The following is a 16,426-nucleotide window of genomic DNA, read 5'->3' on the forward strand; positions in this document are numbered from 1 at the left end:
CATATTATGCAATTGTTTTATTTAATAACAACAGGACTGATTATTTTTCCCATTAAATTTATACTTAGATGTTCCATTCACCATTCTAATTTGCCCAGATCCTTCTGGAGTCTACATACCATTCACATTATTAACAAACTCTCTTATCTTTCTCTTATCGAAAGACTTGACAAACTAAAGCAGCAGGTTGAGGCTTTGAACTCAGACATCTGAAGTAAAATTAAATATTAATACCTTAATAATTATGTAACCTGAGCTTTTGTGATTCAACTTCTTTATCTGTACAATGGGGAAAGATCTGCTTGAGTGTTTAATTTTTTGCCTTAGCACTCTCATTTGCATTACACTAGTCCAGGTCCTAATTTTCTTTAATTGCAACCTAACCCAGTTTAGATCAATGAAAATCAAGTGTGAAACTTTCTCTTGAGCAACTTGAAGTGAACCTATGGAGTACCTAAATCAGTAGGACATAAGCCAAGAGATAATGACCCTATATCTACCAAAACAAATAGTAGGCCTGAGAATTAAGCCAGCACGGTGGAAATAGAGCATGAATAAGAAGGACTCCCTAGAAATATGTTTTAGGCCCCTAGATACAGGTGTATAAAGTGATTTTAATGCTTTATTTATTTATTGTTCTAGATAACATTGGCCAATAAATTCTGTTTGTTATCTTAGCCAATGAAATTTCCTCCACTGGCAACCAAGATTTTACTTTGTGATTCATTCCACCCACTAAACTATCAGAAGTTGTCATCTTCTATTCATCTCATAGAAAACTGCTTTCTCTTTATAAATATTATTTGTTTTGGAAATTTATTTTAGATTTTGAAAAATGTATATGTATACATACAGATGCAGTTGAAAACTAATAATAAACATGCTCCTATGGAAACCACATGGAGATTAAGAATTGGAACCTCACCAATTCCTTTGCAGAATCCTCTCTACTGTATCTGTCTTATTCCTCTTCTCAAATAAACATTATTTATAATTTAGTAATAGGTTTTTATCACTAAACAATACATTATTTACTTTTATTGAATAATTTATAGATAAACTTTCTAGAGTTTTTGAGTTAAAATTTACATATAATAAAATTCACCCATGTTAAAGTATGGTTCTGAGTTTAGATAAATAAATCAAGTTACATCATAGTGATCACAGTCAAGATTTAGAATAATTCTACCACCCCCAACATGTTTCCTCAAACTCCTCTGGAGTACACTCCTCTCCATACACTCAGCCCATTGCAAACACAGAATATTCGCCATCACTGTAGTTTAACACTTTACAGACTTTTACATAAATAGAATTATATCATGTTAAACTTTGAGTCTAGTTTATTTCTTATAGCATAAAGTGTGTGATATCCATAGGCACTACTGTAGTTTTGTAATGAGTCTTGGAATTAGGTAATGTGAGTCTTTCAACAACATTCTAATTGTTCTTTGCCAAAATTGTATTATAATTACATTAACTTTGCAATTTCATATAAATTTTAGAATCATGTGGTCTATTTCCATTAATTAAAATATTCTGGCACTTTGAGCTTGCTTTAAATGAATAGATATATTTAGAAGAATTGATTCCTTAAAAATATTGAATTATCCAAGTCATAAACCTGATCTATCTCTCCATTTATTTATGTCTTCTTTGATTATGTTCAACAGTATTTTGTAGTTATTATAATGCTGACCCTGCACATATTTTGCCAAACTTATGATTAAGTATTTTTGGGTATTTGGTTCTAATGATAATGGTTCTATTAACAATAATTTTTCTATTATGGTTATTCATCTATTAATTTCTTTTTATTGCAAATATACAGAAATACAATTAAATCTCATATTTAATTGTATATTGAAATTGTGTTCTACAGTCTTGCAGTACTCCTTGGTAGTTCCAATATATATTTTTAAGATATTTTGGGGGATTTACTTTGAAGACAATTATGCCATCTTCAAATAGATATACTGTTTTCTTCTTTTCCAATCTATATGTTTTCATTTTGCTTTCTTGCCTTATTGCTCTGGTTAAGACTTCTAGTGTGACAATGAATAGGCGTGGTGACAACAAATGCATTTGCCTTCTTATATACTGGGGAAAAACATTGAACATTTTACCCATATGCAAAATGTAAAATGTAGGGTTTTTTTTCCTGTTGATGTTTTTCCTCAGGTTGAAGATGTTCCCTTTTATTCCTATTTTGCCAAGAGTCTTACCATGAATGTGCCTTGAATTTGTCAAATGTTTATTTGCAACTATTGCAGTAATATATATTTTTTCTTGTTCAGACAATTGATATGGCAAATTGCCTTAACTATTTTCAAATGTGAAACCAACCTTACATTCCTGGAATAAACTCCACTTAACCATGATGTAGTTGGCTCTCCATATCTGTGGATTCCACATCCACTGATTCAACCAAGCTTGGATTGATATTATTCAAAAAAATCCCAGAAGTTCCAAAGAGCAAAACTTGAATTTGTTGAATGCCAGCAACTATTTACATAGCATTTTCATTGTATTTAAAACTATTTCCATAGAATTTTCATTGTATTAGGTACTATAAATAATCTAGAGTGATCGATACAGGGAACATATTGGTGATTGCCAGAGGTGGGGAGTGAATGGTTGGATGAAATGGGTAAAGGGGGTCAAAAGGTATAAAATTCCACACACACACTACAATATATAAAATAGACAACCAACAAGGATCTACTGTATAGCACAGGGAACTATACTCAATATTTTATAATAACTTGTAAAGGGAAAGAATCTGAAAAACTGAATCACTGTGCTATACACCTGAAACTAACATGACATTGCCATTCAACTATACTTCAATAAAATAAAATTTAAAAAAGGTATAAACTTCCAGTTGTAAGTCATGGGGATGCAATGCATAGAAAGGTGGCTATCATTAATAATACTATATTATTGCAAGTATTATTATTCAAGTATTGCATATTTGAAAGTTGCTAAGAAAGTAGATCTTAAAAATTTTCATCATGAGTAAAAATATGTAACCATGTGAGGTGACAGATGTTAGTTAGATATTGTAGTAATCATTTTGTAACTTATACAAATATCAAATCATTATGTTGTACATCTGAAACTGGTAAGTTATATGTTAATTATATCTCAATTAAAATTTTTGAAAAAACAAAATGGTAACTATGTGAAGTGATGGATATAATTTGCTTGATTGTGGTGATTATTTCACAAGGTATACATATATCAAAACATCAAGTTGTACAACTTACATATAATTTTTGTCAATTAAACCTCAATAAAGCTGGAAAAAAGAAAAGTGCTTCAGTATTTATATGGTAATGAAATGGAACAAAATAACCAAGAGAATCTTGAATATGATAACACATTATCTGTGTATCTTAGTTTAAGAAATGATGTATTAATACAAAAGAGTGAAAATAATAGAGAAAACAGACTGACACATAAGCATTCACCTAATTATAATAAATATGAAACTTTTGCTGCAAGGTAAGGGTACACTTTTCAGGAATGGGTGCTTGTCCATATAGAAACAAGTATTGATCTTGAGCATCCATACCTCACTTCATACAGCATAAAAATTCCAGATGTGTAGTAGATCTAAATATAGGTAAAAATTATTCTGAATATAAAATAAAAATTATGAAGCTATTAGGCAATTATCTTAGGAAACTTAGACTAGGAGATGGTTCCTTAAGTAGGACAATCATAAAAGAAACTACAGAATTACACATTAGAGAAAACCAAATTACTTTATCAAACTACATCAAAATTAAGAACTTCTCTTTAATTAAGAACACCATTAAGACTATGAAAAGCCAAGAGTGGAGAAGGTATCTGCAAAATATACCTGAAGTAGATAACCACTATTTCACCAGAATAGTGATTTTTTTTTTTTTTTTTCTCGATCAGACCCTTTATTTCTGGACTGTCACCAAGGCCACTTTGGGTCGCAGGCACGTCACGGAGTACCGGGGAAAGCGGGTCAGTAAGACCCATAGGGGCTGCCTGCAGCCACTGTCTCCTCACAGGGAGCTGAGCCGGCCACAGAACAGAAGCCCAATGGTCTTACTGTTATGGATAAAGAAGAGGAAAGGGTGGTCGGCACAGAACCTGGGGGTGATTCTGGCGCAGCGCAGCATTAGGACTGCGGCGGTGGCCGCAGCCGCCTCTGTGCCCTCCTCGTCGACCTCCACAAAGGTCTTGTGCGCGACCTGGGACAGGAGCAGGTCCTTCCGGGATGACATCGTGGAGAAATCCGCCCTGGTGTCCTCGAAGGCGTCGGTCACACCCAGGGTGCGGAGGACGCCCTCCATGTTGTAGCTCTCCGCCAGCTTAAACCTGGGCAGGGACACCTCCACCTCCTCCTCCTCCATCAGGTCTGGCCTCGTCCACTCGACAAATTTCTCATAAGCAAGTTCCTTTTCCACCGTTTTCAAATCGGTGTTTCCATGGGGAAGCATGATGATCATATTGAGCTCCCTGCCGACGTAGGGAAGCACCAGAATCTTCGTGAATATCTCTCCGATGTAGGTCATTTTAAAGGTGGATTTCTTGATCATCATTTGCACAGGCTTCTCCACATTCTTGCGGACTTTGAACAGCCTTTCCTTGGTGTGCTGTTTGTTAAACTGATTCTCCCAGTTTCCTTTGAAGTAGATGGCATTCACGAGAACCAGACAAGTCATGGGGTCCACTGAATTTGGAGACAGCAGGTCTGTAATTTTTCCTTCTGTCCTTTGGGCTACCCAGGTGTTTATGTGTTTCCTGGATTCCTCCGCAGCACTGATAAAGTCCAGCTCTTCCATCTCTGCTTGGTTGAATTTGCGGCAGGAATCTTTGAAAGATGGGAGGAAACCATATGTCTTCTCTCCAAAGAGCCTGTTGACGGTTCAGAGCAAGTACTGTGTGCCGGTCCTGTTAACTTCGATGAGAAGGTTCTGGAAACCCTGGTGGACGTCTCCACCTCCGCTGCTGCTTTTGCTTAGAGAAAGTGCCTGGGACATCTGGGCCGCAGTGTTTCTCTTGGCCCCCATGAAGACCATGGCCAGGGCAGAGGGGATGCTTATGGGTGAGAAAAACACATTTTTCGAGTTGTCTTCACCCAGATGTTCAGAAGACATGAACCAAAGACTTAAACAAGTAATTCATACACACACACAAAGTTGGCATATGATGAATTTTCATTTTCCTACATTTATATATTTTTTCTAACAAGTGTTTTCTACTATTACAATCTTATTTGACCTAAAATATAATTATTTCCACTGTGTATAGTATAATTATTTCTACTAAAATATGATTATTTTTTCTTGGCTCCTTCTTTTCCCAGTTTAATATTAGGTCTATGCTATCTTCCTCAAGTGAACTGTGGAGATTTCCTCAATCTGTGCTTTAGAATAGAATGTGTAGTATGAAATTTTTGTTTACACTTGCTAAATAAAGCCACCTAGGTTTGAATTTTTTTTAGAAAAATTTGCCTCTTTACTCAGTCTTTATTATGAAACAATTAAGATTTTCTATTTTTTCCTTGCACCAAGTTCAATTTTTTCACCTGAGTTGTCTCTAAATTTTTCTCACTATTCTTCATCTTCTTTAGTTTACCTAAGTAGTAATTCTTTCTCATTTTGGTGTGTTTATGAGTGTGGGAACATACCTTCTCTTCCCTTCCCTCTTTCTGTCCTCAGTCTTGCCAGAGATTTGTCAATGCATTAGTCTTTCAGAAGTCCAACTTTAATTTTATTGATCTACTCTTCATTTTATGTTGATGTTTTATTTAATTAAATTGGACTCATTTCTCTTTGAGTTTTAAGAAATTATTTTAGACCAAATTACCTCATTAATTTTCATCATTTTTTTCTTTTAAGATATATGCATTTAAGGCTTTGCATATCCTTCTTAACATCACTTTAGTTCTATCCCAAAGGTTTTGATGTGTTATAAATATTTTCTAATTTCCACTATAATATATATATATATATTTCTACCCAAAGGTCATTTAAGTGGAAGACATTAATTTTCAAAACCATGAGGATTTTTATTTTAAATCTTTTAATTTTAGTTTAGTGCATTGCAATCAGAATGCAGATAGGAGTCATATATGCTTGAAGTCCTTGTACACAATCAATTTTATAAATGTTCTTGTGCTTGGAAAGATTAAATTCTCCAGTTTCTGAGCTCGGTCTTCTCTATATAGATATCAGGTTAAGTTTTAAAATTTGTTAAATTTTCTATGACTCTTATTTAATGTTAGCCAATTTTTTCTATTAATTACCAAAAAAAGTGTCAAGTAAAATATCTAGTACTCTGTCTTTTGCTTTCTCTGTCTTGAGGGTAAATTATTATGTGAATGGTCTTTTAGAACACTTATGTAGTCATGGCTATTGGATTTTTATCATTGGAGTGACTAAAACTTTTGGCTACTAATTGTGCCTTAACTTCTATGTTTTTCTGTTATTAATATAGCTATACCAGCTCCTTTGGTTTGAATTTGCGTAGTAATTCCTTTTCATCTTTTACAATCAACTGTTTTGGTAATTTATGATATAGCTGTGTCTCTTGTAAACAGAAGAGGTTGGATCGTATATCTAAAGCATGATGACAATTTTTACCCCTGAGAAATCTAATCGATTTTGGTAACAAAAATTAATGCTATATATGGACCTGTTTTTCACCTTACATTCTATCTATTTTATGTTTTTTCTTTTCTCTTAGATTTAGCTTCCATTTGAACTTATTATTTGTTCTTTCTGTTTTTATTCCTCTACTAGTTTGGAAGTTACACTTTCTGTTTCTACCCTATTTTCTATGTTTTCTAAACATTATAAATTGCACACTTGATATGTCAGTCTAAATTTAATCAATATATTTTAAGTTGTCCCCCACAATGCTAATATTTTAGAACACTTTAACTTCATTCTTATACATCAAAAATTACATACAAATATGTATGCATGTTAATTTTTTATTTAATGACTATTATTGTTTTATGCAATCAACATACATTTAGTATTACATATATATATATACACACAACACATTGTACGCTATTTTTTTCTTTCTTGGTACTCAAATCCTCCATCAGCACAACATTTAAATTTTTCTTTAGAGAGTATCTGTAGGTGGCATGCGTGTCAATTTTTGTTAGAAAATGTCTTTATATCACTTTCATTTTGAAAGACACCTTCACTGGTTATAATGATTTAGGCTGACAGCTATTCTCTCTCAGCACATTGACATTGTCATATTTCTGTCTTCTGACATCCATTGTGACAGAAGTCATCTGTCTAGCTGTTACCCCTTTCAATGTAAACCTTTAGTTCTGGCATCTTAAAAAATCTATATCTCATCTTTGGTTTTCGTCATTATCACCACGATGCAAATTTCATTTCCTTTATCCTGCTTGTAAATTTTGTGAATCTTCGGATTTCTTAAATCTTTCATAAGTTCTATCACTTGTGTCTCCTCAGTTCTAGATAGTCTCAGAATTATATCTTCAAATATTTTCTTTGATACACTCTTCTTTCTGGAATCAGCAAAAAGAATTAATTTAGGTATATAGCCCACAATACTAGTGGAAATGCAAGTCTTCTTCACCACTTTCTATGTAACACTATTGTTATTTGATTGTGTTTTTAAAGAAAATTATTAGAATCTATGTAGCTCGAGGAGAGAGAACACTTATTATGTATCCACGTATTTCTTGTAGTCCTGACCATGATAACAAGTTAATATTTGGTGACTATTTTTAACAATTCATTATTTTTCCTAAATAGAATTGACAATAGAAACCGGTATTGAAACAGGCCAATAGCTATGTCAGTGATTTATATGATGTTGAAACAGGGCTTTGAAGAATTTTGATGCTTTTTTCCCTCTAGTTTATTAAGACATTTTGTCATGGTGATAATTATTAAGAAATGTTATTGTCTATAGACATTATAATATAAGAACTGTAAACTCTTTGAAGGTTATGCCCCTGAGCGTGGATAAATAAAGTGAGACAGCCACTTGAGATTAATATTTCTCTTTTTAACCTATAGTATGTCTTAAATATTATGGGCATTTCAAGTAAATGAAATTGTAGAACCAGAAGTGAAAGCATTCTTTAAGGTGGGAAAAATTATGGGTTTAACTGTGGTTAATTTAGAGATCTGAGAACACACTGTCCTAGGTGTAGTACTCTACCTGTTCTTTGTTAGTTTTTTTTTTTAAGTTTAAAAAATTAGAGACAATTAAGAAACCTTGGTTCTGTTCCTAATCCTTTCTTGGATTATCTGACATTGAGGAAGTGGTTTAACTGTTCACATCTAGGTGTGCTCATCTCAAAAAATTAGTTGATTGGAATTATCTTTGTAGCAGAACCTGCAGGGAAATAGATTGTGTACCATGACAAAACCAGTAAGTCACAGGTACTTATTGAAACATTTATTAAGTTGATTAAGAATAAACTTGTAATAATTTGCATATATAAGTAACCAAAAGGGATGTCTGCATTTTCACTCGATTTCCACAGATGTGCACATAGCCACAGTACCTGGTAACAGTGTTACCTAACCTGGATTTGGTTCCACTGGCCAGACACGTAGCAAAGCCAATCTACTGACATTGGGTTGCAGTGAAGGGAAGTGCAACATTTGTTGCAGGGCATCAAGAAAGGAGAGCAGGCAGCTAGTGCTCAAAAGACCTGAACTCCCTGATGGCTTCAGGGAAGGGTTTTTAAAGGCAATATTAGGATTGTGGATTGCAGGGTACCTGATCAGCTAGTGGATATTTTTCTGATTGGTTGGTGATGAGGTAACAGGGTGATGTTTTGTAAGTCAACATCATCAACCTTCTGGTCCCAGCTGGTCTGGGGTGTTCATGTTTCTGGTTAGGTGTTTTCATCTGGTGGGGTTCTGGTTTCTGTAAAAACAATTTAGGAATATGTGTCAGTCCTTCTTATCTATATCCTTCAGAGAATGGGGAGTTCAGTGACCCTGCTATGTGGCTGATTTATAGTCTAAATTGTTACCAGTTTCCTGGCCCAAAAGGTATCCTTTGTTTCTGCATTTTTACATTTCCTAATCATTAACTCTCAAGCCAGTCTTCTGAGACTCAGGAGAGGCCTGAGAGAATAAAGCAAAAGTCTTTTTATTCAAAAGATAGGGACACGGGGTCTTGCAAGACATGGGGTCTTGCAGGTCACATGAAGTGAGTTTGTCCATGTAGGAGTAGCAAAAGCAGACACACAACTTGCTTTCTTATAGCCTGATCTACCTAGAATTGTGTGACATAACCAGGAGGATGGTTTAACCTGGATTCAACCTTTCAATGGAGGATTCTCAAGTAACAAAGCATGTACTTGTTTCTCTTTCTTCAACAAACTTAAATACACACATGTGCACACATGCACGTACACAGAAATGATATATAAAAATCATATTCGGGGCTTCCCTGGTGGCGCAGTGGTTGAGAATCTGCCTGCCAATGCAGGGGACACGGGTTCGAGCCCTGGTCTGGGAAGATCCCACATGCCACGGAGCAACTGGGCCCGTGAGCCGCAACTACTGAGCCTGCGCGTCTGGAGCCTGTGCTCTGCAACAAGAGAGGCCACGATAGTGAGAGGCCCGCGCACCGCGATGAAGAGTGGCCCCCGCTTGCCACAACTAGAGAAAGCCCTCGCACAGAAACGAAGACCCAACACAGCCAAAAAAAAAAAAAAAAAAAAAAATCATATTCATCTTAATTTGATAGTTAAATTGTAGTGGAAATTCTATATCGCAGACATCCCTGTTATGTGAATAACTGGAGAGTAATCCAGGAAATTATGTCATCTATTGGGTACTTCCAGTGAATAAACGCATCTTCTTTCACATATTCAATCTAGAAACAGAGGGAGCTATTGTTGACCTAAAACAAATAGGCTGCCAGATATTTCTCCAGCAAAGATGAGTTTATTGCGGATCACTGGAGAATTGCAAATTCGGGGTCTACAACCACGGCAAGCCTTGGACAAGTCCCTGAAGGACAAGGGAAGAAAAAATATTTTATAGAGGAGAAAAGGACATTGGGAGGGCTATAGTAAACACAAACTCCATGGTTTTTCATTGACTGAGTACTCACTAGGAAAGAAGAGGCGTATACCTCTTGTTGGGCTCTGCTATCATTGCAGGGCCTGAGAGCTTGCTTTTCTGGCCTCCCAGCTCTACTAAGTTTCTATTTTTTAATTTCTTAATCTGTATAAGCTCTCTAATGTCACTGATACCTTAATTGGAAATCAGGAATATGCTACTTTTTCCTTTTTGTGGAGATACAAATAAGTGACAAGTGTTCATGATCAACTCAGCAATTTATGTTTGTGTTTCACTTCATTTTTAATTAAGTGAATGATTTTACTGAGGTGAAAACTACTTACATTGTATTTTATAATCCTGATAACATTGTGAAGGATCTCCCTCAAGGTGTTTTTTTTGTTTGTTTGTTTTTTGTTTTTTTCCAATACCTTTACAGATAAAATGTGAGAGATAAGATGTTCCTCTTTCAGGAACAAAGAATATATCTACACATGGGGTTAACAGTTTAGGAATTTGTGATTCAGACTGACTTCTACATGTTCATATTTCTTAATGCTGTCTATTCCACCTTTTCCTTTTTTCTCCTCCTTCCTCTCTCCTGATCCCTTCTCCCCTTTTCCTTCCCTCTCTTCCTCCCCTCACCCTCTCCCTTCCTCCCTATTTCCTCCCCTTCCTCTTCTTCCATCTCCATCCTCCTTCCTCTCCATCTCCTCATCCTCCTTCTTTGTCTGTTTCTGTCTCTCCCTAATAGCTTGTCATGAGATAAAAATCAAAGGCAAAACTGAGTGTAGCAGAATTCTTTAGTGATGGCACATTCTGCCTCACTACAAGAATTACTGGGGAATTTCTTCTTGATCATGGCTTATGAAAGTGTTTAGCTGAAAAATACTGTATGATACACATTGTACATCACAACCTAGAATACACATATAAACTCTGGAAAACAGAGTCTCCTTAGCAATGCTATATGTGGTACACACATGTTCTACTATATTTTAATTTAAATTATTTTTTTTATAATGCTTATGTCTACACAGTTGTTGTTGTTATATAACTAATTTGTTATATAACTTACAGTTTAAAAGTTAGTCATGAAGGGACATTCATGGTCTTAATGATAGAAGGACTTTCATTCAGAGACCAGTGTCCTGAACTAGAATTGAGGATACAGGTACAGATTATAGGCTGAATATGAGGTAACCCTTGAATTATATTTTTTAATATCAATTTATAATGAGGCTTATTTTCTTGTCATTTGTCTCTTGTTTATAAATGTCAACCAGAGCTAAAAATAAAATTCAAAATAGAAGGTTTTGGTTAATTAGGTTCTAGCTAATCATATTGTAACCTTTTAAGCTATAGAGATTTTGTTCTATTAAATTAGGAACTAATTAAGTAGAAAATTACATATAAAATGCCCAATAATTCATTTATTTATTTAAATATTCATCTATATCTTATACTATGAAAAATTTTAAAGACAACTTCAAGCACAGCTGTTTTCCTATAGAAGCCTATATATTGTTTTAGAAAAAAAAACAAAGGCGTAAAAATTGGGTAATAGATTGGTTCCTTAGGTTACGGGATTTTGGAAGTGACAGGCTAATCAGGGAATATCCTTTGCCGAGTTAAAAACTCTTTACTGTGATAGGTAAACTCCCTTAGGTTTATTTAATCATAATGATGCTCACTCCAATATTTTTTTCTGATATTCTGTGTCCATAGTGTGAATCTTCAAATTCTATTTAACAACACACATCTTTTGATTTAATTCAGATTAATTAATTTTACAATACAAATGATGTTTTCTTGTTGATAAAAAAAGAGTAGGACATACTTTGGTAGTAAACCCCTTCCTCAAAGTTATTCAAATTCCTATGACCCAAGGCAATATTTTAATGTTTTAACATGTACTTTACATTTATTGTAGTTGTGCTCACACCCTTTCATTTGTGATTTCTGTACAATAATTTACTGTATGAATTAACGATATGCTGTAACATTTCTCTATATGAGTATTTACAAGTACATTAAAATAAATTTTTGTTCAACAAGTATGGTATTTGCAAAGACCTATTGAAATAATCAATATTTCAGTTTTCTTAACCTTTCTGTATGTATTGGTTAGAAACAGGTGTTTTAACAATAGTTCTCTGCCTTGGCTGCATGTTAGAATCAATGGCAGAGTTTTAAAAATGTCAACTCCTATGTTGTTTACTAGAATAATGAATTGGAAGCTCTGGGGGTGAGACACAGATCACAGTGTTTTTAAGCTCCTTAGGTTAATTCAAATGTTTAGCTAAGGTGGAGAAGCACTGCAAATATGGAGTAATAGTTGAGATTAATAGACTGGGTAAATCTTGTTGAAGCATTACCGTTACTCTTCCCAAAATTTACTCTTCTTTGTGAGATTCAAAGAAATGAAAGGCAAATCATATTGCAAATATAATTTTTATTCTGATAAAATTCAAGCATCGTAATGAAATTTTCAGCTATTCATCATGCAAAATTATAGTTAATGACCTATGTGATATGTCATGTTTTTGAAGAAGTTCAAATATTGAGTGTTTTCCTGTTACCAAAGTTCTTTTCTTTTTTTCTTTTTAAATTTTTCTTGGAGTATATTTGATTTACAACGTTGTCTTAGTTTCAGGTGTACAGCAAAGAGAATCAGTTATATATATACATATATCCACTCTATTTTTGGATTTTTTTTCCCATATAGGCTGTTACAAAATATTGAGTAGAGTTCCCTGTGCTATACGGTAGGTTCTTGTTAGTTATCTATTTTATGTATAGTAGTGTGTATATGTCAGTCCCAATCTCCCAATTTATTCCTCGCCGCACTTATCCACTGGTAACCATAAGTTTGTTTTCAACATCTGTGACTCTACTTCTGTTTTGTAAATAAGTTCATTTGTACCCTTTTTTTAGATTCCACATATAAATGATATCATATGATATTTGTCTTTCTGTATCTGACTTACTTCACTCCGTATGACAATCTCTATGTCCATCCATGTTACTGCAAATGGAATTATTTTGTTCTTTTTTATGACTAATATTCCATCGTATATATGTATCACATCTTCTCTATCCATTCATCTGTCATTAGACATTTAGGTTGTTTCCATGTCCTCACTATTGTAAATAGTGCTGCAATGAACATTGGGGTGCATGTATCTTTTCGAATTATGGTTTTCTCTGGCTGTATGCCTAGGATTGGGATTGTGGGTCACATGGTAGCTCTATTTTTAGTTTTTTAAGGAACCTCCATACTGTTCTCCATAGTGGCTGTACCAATTTACATTCCCACCAGCAGTGTAGGAGGGTTGCCTTTTCTCACTCTTTCCTGTAGCTTTAAAAAAAATAGGAATCAAATTTATGTTAAGGTTTGCCCCATTCTAGCATAACCTAATCATCTAAGAACATATCACTTAAAGATATGCTAAATAAAATCTAACATTTTACATTTAATATTATTTTCAAAATGTGTACTCTATGCTAACTAAATGCAAAAATATTTTGGGGATATGGAACTGTATGATTGTAGGAAATTATTTATATAATATTTATATATAAATATATATTACAATATTATACGTTACAATAATGTTCTATACAATATATGTACACATATACACATAAATTATACATACATTTAACCATAAGTATATCAATGTACATATTTTTGTAGCCAAGTAGTATATCAGTGATTTAAAAAAACTTTCAAACATAGAAATATATTAAATTAGTATAATATTTGTGGAATAAGTGGAGTAAAAATATATAAGAACCAGGAACTTTCCTGGTGGTGCAGTGGTTAAGAATCCACCTGCCAATGCAGGGGACATGGGTTCAAACCCTGGTCCAGGAAGATCCCACATGCTGTGGAGCAACTAAGCCTGTGTGCCACAACTACTGAGCCTGTACTGTAGAGCCCACAAGCCACAACTACTAAGCCCATGCGACACAACTACTGAACCCCACATGTCCTAGAGCCTGCACACCACAACTACTGAGCCCATGCTCCACAACTATTGAAGCTCGCATGCTCTAGGGCCCACATGCCACAACTACTGAGCTCACATGCTGCAACTATTGAAGCCTGTGCACCTAGAGCCCATGCTCTGCAACAGGAGAAGCCTGCGAGCCACAACAAAGAGTAACCCCCACTCACTGCAACTAGAGAAAGCCTGTATGCAACAATTAAGACCCAATGTAGCCAAAAAATAAAAAAATAAAAAAAAAAAATATATAAGAACCAGAAGGAAAAATGCACTACATAAAAAATTTCTACACTTTTAAAAATTTTAATAGAGAAAATTTTAAATCTCTATGGAATTCAGATTCATTTAGTTGTGTTTAATACAGTGACTTCAGCATTTTATTGTAAAATATTTACATTTGTAATGTCAGAAATTAAATTATTGTAACTACAAAATTTGATGAAGTAATTTATATATGAATTTTAACACAAGAAGGATATAGTTATTCAAAATTGTTTTAGTATTGTTTCAAACAAACAATAGTTTGTTGAGACTATTGTTCCCCTTCCCATTTTTTAGTTTCCTTTAATTATAATTTTTAGCACTCTCTTAAACTTTGGAATAATATTTTATTCCCCCAATATAATTAAAATTTTTATCAGAATTATAGTAATTTTAAACATAATTGAAAATACTAGATATAGTTTTGTTGTTCATGCTTTTTTCATTGTAATAGATTAATTTACATTTATTGGTATTTTTGGTTTACATTTACGTAATCTCTTAATCTAATATATGTATGTTTTTTAGTGTTTATTTCTAAGTAGTTTGTTTTTAACTTTTATTGTGTTAGAGATTTCTTTTCTTGGTCTTCTCAATTTATTTACTGACATATAGAATAGCTATTGTATTTTATACATTCAATTTAAACATTTGCCAACATGTGTATCTCTTTTATGATTCTAGCATTCTTTGTTGATTGTGTTAGGTTTTCTAATCTAAGGTAACATACATTTTAGGAAAATACTAATAAATAAATTCATCTTTTAAAAATTATTTATTTTATCTCTTTTTTTAAATAAAATAAATAAATAAAAATTATTTATTTTATCTCTTAATCTTATAGCTCTGGCTAGAGATTCTAAGCTAATATTAAATGATTATTGCAGTTTTTATCTTGCTACTGATAGAAATTTCTCTATTTTCCTTTTATATTTTTACTGAGTATTTTAAAATTGAGAATAAATGTAGACTTCTATCAGAATCACTGTGAGCATTAATGTACTCGCATCTTTCCTCAACGTGTTTGTGTTTTAAATTATAGTAATATATTTCCTAATAGTAAACCAGGTCTTCATTTTTCGTATCCTGCTTGTTCTGAGTGCATGGTTACCCTGTCACACTGCTTTACTAATACTCTGCTTAAAATTGTGGACTCTAAATTGAAACTGAAGTTGTTCTGAATATATTGTGCATTGTGGTCTCTGATTTTGGTTCATATAATAAAATAAGTTGTGAAACCAATTTAAATGATTTGGAATTATCATTCTCTCCAATATTTAAGATAAATTATTTGTAAAAACATAAGTATATAGATCTTCTTTAGGGGTCAAATAGTTTAATAGATTTTTCTGATTCTCTTTACTTCTGACATCTTACTTTTATTAATCTTTTCAAAGAAAGTGTTTTTGGACATATTTGTAAATATTTTCCATCTTATCTAATTTAATATAGTTTTGCTTCAATTTTAATAATTTCTACCTTTAGACTTTTGATATTTTTATGGCATAACTTATTTACCTATATTTGGTTGATTTTTATATTTGTTTTGTATATTTTTCTTAATTAGGAAAACATATGTTGTGATTTCCCTATGACTCAAGAGTTGGCTGTATTCTCTCATCTTTTATCTTTAATTTCTAAATTAATACAGAAATGGAAGTAATAATGGGATGCATTTTGTAATGAAATAAGAAGCAATTCTGGAAATTTGAGTATCTCTTCCTTTCATTAATAAAAGATGTGGTGATTTTGCTCTAGGAAGACCCACACATTTGGGGTGTACAACTGATATTATTAATCATCTTTCTTTTTGTCCCATGCATTTCTGTAATACTGACTTGATATTTATTATTAGCCCTTCAGCATTCTTATTTACACTCCTACTTTTTTCTTTTCTTAATGTCCAAATAAGGGGATGATGATGATACTAATTGAAGGTTAAATTTTATTGTCCTATTGAATTTCTTTTGAGTTTTCAGAGAAAGTTTAGAGAAAATATTTAATATCTGCTTTCTCATTTTCAATTCATAACAACTCTACTGAGTGTTATATTAATTTTCTCATTCTGTTCTCATAATACTG

At 33.2% G+C, this 16,426-nt stretch overlaps 1 pseudogene across 1 annotated transcript; it reads right to left on the reverse strand.

The window, feature by feature from the left end:
• Positions 1 to 815: 815 nt before the first annotated feature.
• On the reverse strand, positions 816 to 10,759 carry LOC309611502 (serpin B6 pseudogene; annotated as a pseudogene). Its single transcript has one exon. The product of its transcript is annotated as a serpin B6 pseudogene (transcript).
• Positions 10,760 to 16,426: the final 5,667 nt, after the last annotated feature.

Source organism: Balaenoptera borealis (genome assembly GCF_965194805.1).
Source record: "Balaenoptera borealis genome assembly, chromosome: 15".
Classification (NCBI taxonomy): Eukaryota; Metazoa; Chordata; class Mammalia; order Artiodactyla; family Balaenopteridae; genus Balaenoptera; species Balaenoptera borealis.